Here is a 5,365-nt window from a genome sequence, read left to right as displayed (position 1 = left end):
TTCAATCCGGAAGGCCCGCGGACCCTGCAGCACTTCTTTGGCAGAATGCACGAAGAAATATGGAAGCTACTCTTCAAGGCCTAGAAAACGTGGCCAAAGAAGATCGAAGACATCGGCCTCGACAACGAGAATCCGGCCACACCGGTAAGTTTGTCGTTTCTGAACATAAATTCGGTTCATAAACTATAGGGTATATTGAGTTTTCCATCCCTCAATCAGGGCTGGACAACGAAGGTGGAGCGGATCAAGTGTCCGGCTCTGCTACCTGAAGACCCAGCTACTCCCCTGCTAATGAGTATGCTGGTCCCGGTGCTGTATCAGGCGCCAGAGAAGAAGGCCAAGAAGAAGAGCAAGGAGGCAAGGGTGGCCTCCGTCGTAAAGGTACTTCAGATGCATTGTCCGGAGAGACCGAAGCCCTCTCCTCCCACGAGGGAGACGAAGACAAAGAGGAGGAGGAGGCGGAAAGTGATCCTCCCCTAAAGGGGAGGAAGAAGAAAAGGGCAGCCTCCGTAGACCCGGAGGAGGGGGTGTCCAAGAGGGGGAAGATAACCCTCTCGGATGGTTCGGATTCGGATGCCGAACCCATCCCCTAGAGGCACCCCAGGACAAAGCCCCTGGACGCATCGTAAGTATCACATGATACTTTATAAATATTCGGTCCTTTATGTTTTCAATAAAACCTTTTATGCTGTGTGTATTTCAGTCCTGCCCGCGACCTCCCCAATCCATCGATATCTGAGGGGAGCTCGCTAGTGCCAGAGATGGTGGAGAGCGAGACGCCTCCACGAGCCTCTCCGCCAACCACCGTGGATGACACCGAGGTGTTGTCTCAAAGGGGCTCTCTGGGCCATGGAGGGGTGAGGGAGGCCGCCAAGACGCTGCCAGAGGGTGAGGCCTCAGCTGTCGAGAACATGGGGGGTGAAACCCCCTTGGAGACTGACGGCGGGGCCCCTGACCAGTCCGGCCCCTGGCAGAACACTATTTCGGAGACCCATATGGCTCCGGAATCGAGCGAGCAACCTCCTTTGAAGGAGGGGGGAGCGTCGACTCCAGGGGCGACCTCCACTAATCCGGAGGCGCTGAACGCTCTAGTGGAGGCACTGCGACATGCTTCCATCATGGAGGAGCACCGCACCCTAATGGGTGTGGTGGTTGAGAAGGTTCAGTCCGCCAAGAGCGGGCTAAACGAAGCCTTCACCAGCCTGCTAACAGGCTTCAAGGTATGCGACGTAATACTCTTAGACGCTTTTCATATGAAGGAAATATGCCTGTATATAGATAGTAGCCCCTGAGACTGTGTTCGGTTAAAAAAAAGCCAAACACAGGATCACATAGGATTCGAAAGAGGTGACGTACTTTTTCTATTATATGACATGCTTCCCTGATGGCGGCAACTGCCCAGGCGGCTGAAGTTTCCAAAGTCAATGGGTCTTAGAAGCTGGCTGATGAGGAGATCGTCCGCATTAACAAGCGATTCGATGAGGTGCAAGGTATGTTTAAAAGAGCTCTTATACGTCTGAAGTGATATACAAATTCAGAGTTAAGCTCATACACTGCTTATGGATATGAGTGTAGGTAGCACGGCCGAGGTTGAGACCCTCAAGAGCGCCCTTGCCCAAGCCAAGGAGCAGGCAAAGGCGAGCAAGGCGGCCGCTGATAAAGCGGTTGCGGATTTAAAGGCCGAACAGGTCGCCCGCCGCCAGCACGAGGAAAGGGTGGCCGAGGTAGAGCAAGAGCTGAAGGACGCCAACGGCAAGTGCGAGGCCTTGGAGGAGAAGAGTGCGGCCCAAGGAGTCGATCTCACCAAGGCTCTCCAAGAGGCCAAGGAGGCGCGAATGGAGTCCCGGGCGGCTCGGGAGGAGATCCGGCAGGCCTAAGAGATAGCGGTTGGTAAGCCATTTCTTTTGCAGAGTAAATTTGGTGGTCAAAGATATGCCTTGCTCACTCGACTGTGGAGTTCTCCAGACGCCTTTGCGGATCTCCCGAAGAGTGCTGCCGACGCCGCACAGTTCTTCCGAGCCCAGGAGGGGAGCACAACGGAGAAGCTCTTCTGGTCACAGTTCCTGGAACCGAAGCGTCCGACGCTATTGAACAACCAGATGATGCAATGGGCGGAGCTGCATAGGATGTCCGGCTTGGCCATGAAGGACGTCATAGTCCGGATTTGGCCAACCGAACCCATTCCTAGCAGCTACTTCGGCCTGGTGAAGCGACTCGCCGACGCACTGCCCCGAGTTGAAGCTGTAATGCGCTCGGCGTGCATGGAGGGTGCACGGATGGCCTTTAATTTGCCCGTGTCAAGATGCACTGGGCGAAGATGAAGGCCACCGTTGTGGTGACCGAGGGCCCACCAGAAGGTAAGGACCACCACAAACCGGAGTGGTACTTTGACGACGTCCTGGAGGGTGCCCGAATAGTAGAGGGCCAGTGCTCAAAGGATATCATGTTTGAGTAAATGTAATATGTTTATCTAGACTTGATGTTAGGAACTAGGGCCTGTAATATATGTATGCTTTAATCTGAAGTTACTTTCCTCCTGTGCAGCCATTTTTTAATTCTGAGAGCTTGCCAGTCGTTGGCTTTAGCCCCCACGTAGATGCTACGGGGGTGTTCGTCATAGCGCATGATCACACTTGACCCAATGTCTTGGTCCGTAAAGGAGGTGTCTGCGCAGCGAACCAGGCAATCAGACTATGCGGCTTTATCACTTTCACTTAGCCATAGGAGTTTGACGATGGGACTAAGTACTAGCCCCTGGCCCGTATGCAGTTTATCCGAACTGGGATGCATTAGGCACGTGACTGGACGAAGGCCAGTCCTTCGTATAATATGGAAGAAATCACAAGGGATTTATAGCAAGTCGCCGAATCGCCGACCAGCTCTCGTCGTATCATGGTAGTCAGTTTTCGGCTTTCTCTACTGAGGTGTTTGATCGGACGAACCAGAAACACAATCGCAGTAGTTCTCCCTTTACTACCCTAGCCGAATAAGCGGAACATAAGGTAGTAATCACAAGAGTCGGGCAACCCAACCATTGACCAAAGACATGATTCAGAGCTGATGCATATAATGCAATATTCGGGATGCCGAAGTATACTCTAGAAGTATTCAGACTTTTTGAAAATATGTGTGGCCGAATAGAGCCCCTGGCTTTAAGCCATACCAAAGTATATATGGCAATCTGACGCAAAGGAATGCAGATTTATGAAATAAACCAATACCGAACAGGGGTTGGTGAAAAATGGTTTCTATTATAATCTGATTGATACGTCAAAATGTGCTATTACATATAATGCCATAAAGATCAAGGCTATTTTACATGCCGAGAATTTGTACACAAAAGGGAAAGCTGTATACGGGGCCGAAAAAAGGAAAGGTATTCTTGAAGATTCCCTTGATGCCCTGCCACACGTCTGCGCCGCTGTCACCTTGGTGTCGAATCCTTTAAGAGGAGAAATCGACGATCGTGTGTATAGAGGGGGCCTGTGAAAGAGCCCTTGTACGACCGTGAAGTGATTAGGTTTTAACGAACCTGTAATATGAGGGAAAAAGGGAAAAGGTGAAGGTCCAAAAAGGATCGAGCCGTACTATGAACCTTGTCTGCAATGTGCCTCCATCGTTGCCCAAGGTATTTTAAGTGCGTAGTTATGCACACACGGTACATATGCCGTGGTTAGATGGGGCGATTGACGGAGGCGGAACTGCTAGTCCAGCTCTAGATTTACCAAGCCGTCGTTCTGCAGAGTAGGCTGGACTCGTTCAACAATGTCCGGGGGCTTGACGGCCGATGAAGTGTTCGGCTGGATAAGGCTGCTCTGTACTTCGGCTGCGAGGGCCGCGGTATGCTCCTCAGTACGGAAGGAGCGCTCCATATTTCCATTGACTGTTATAACATCACGCGGTCCGGGCATCTTGAGCTTTAAGTACGCATAGTGCGGGACTGCATTGAAGCGGGCGAAGGCGGTTCGTCCGAGAAGTGCATGATAACCACTGCGGAAGGGGACAATGTCGAAGATCAAGTCTTCGCTTCAGAAGTTATCCGGTGAACCGAAGACTACTTCCAGTGTTAATGAACCCGTGCAGTGGGCCTCGACGCCGGGTATCACTCCTTTAAAGGTGGTGTTACTGGGCTTGATTCTTGACGGGTCAATACCCATTTTACGATTAGTGTCTTGATAAATCAAGTTAAGACTGCTGCTGCCGTCCATAAGGACTCGAGTGAGATGGAATCCGTCAATGATTGGATCGAGGACCAGGGTTGCTGAACCTCCGTGACGGATACTGGTCGGGTGGCCTCTGCGATCGAAGGTGATCGGACAAGCCGACCAAGGATTGAATTTTGGGGAGACCGGCTCGACGGCGTAGACGTCCGTTAGTGCGTGCTTGCGCTCCCTCTTGGGGATATGAGTGACGTATATCATGTTCACTGTTTTTACCTCAGGGGGAAATTTGTTCTGCCCCCCTGTGTTCGGTGGGCGGGGCTCATCGCCGTCCTCGCTTGGCGGTCCTTTCCCCGTATGTTCAGTATTTAACTTACCGGCCTATTTGAAGACCCAACCGTTTTTGTTGGAATGATTTGTAGGCTTGTCGGGGGTACCATGAATCTGTTAAGGCCGATCAAGTATTTTCTCTAAATTGGATGGGCCGCCCCTGTTTCCTTTGAATGGCTTCTTCCGCTGACCGGGTTTGGAGCCGCTGAATCCGGCATTGACCGCTGTATCTTCGGTTTCTTCATTGTTGTTTCGACACTTGTGTTTGTTACGTCGCGGCCGTCCGTTGGCGTCTCTGGCTTCGGAGGTGCCGGGGTTGCTGGTACTGTTGCTTCGACGAGCTAGCGAGCTGTCTTCTCCCGCACAGAAGCGGGTCATGAGTGCGGTAAGGGTTGCCATGGACTTCGGCTTTTCTGGATAGTCGACGATTTGGTTCTTTTTAATTAAGAACCGAGTCCAGAGTTTGCGGGCTGACTCTTCGGTTGCTGGACTATGTGACAAAGATCATCGGCGTTCGGTGGCCGGACATAAGTACCTTGGAAGTTGTCTCGAGATGCATCCTCCAAATCTTCCCAGCTGCCAATAGAGTTCTTTGGGAGGTTGTTTAGCCAGTGCCGTGCTGGTCCTTTTAGCTTTAGGGGGAGGTATTTAATGGCATGGAGATCGTCACCCCAAGCCATGTGAATATGGAGAAGAAAGTCTTCAATCCATACCGTGGGATCTGTCGTTCCATCGTATGCTTCAATGTTTACTGGTTTAAACCCTTCTGAGAACTGGTGTTGCATTACCTCATTGGTAAAGCATAAGGGGTGTGCGGCGCCTCTGTATCGGGCAACGTCACGACGGAGTTCGGATGACATCCGTGTTCGGTTTTC

Source organism: Triticum aestivum, chromosome 4D (assembly GCF_018294505.1).
Source record: "Triticum aestivum cultivar Chinese Spring chromosome 4D, IWGSC CS RefSeq v2.1, whole genome shotgun sequence".
Taxonomy (NCBI): domain Eukaryota; kingdom Viridiplantae; phylum Streptophyta; class Magnoliopsida; order Poales; family Poaceae; genus Triticum; species Triticum aestivum.
This window is presented reverse-complemented; position numbering follows the sequence as displayed.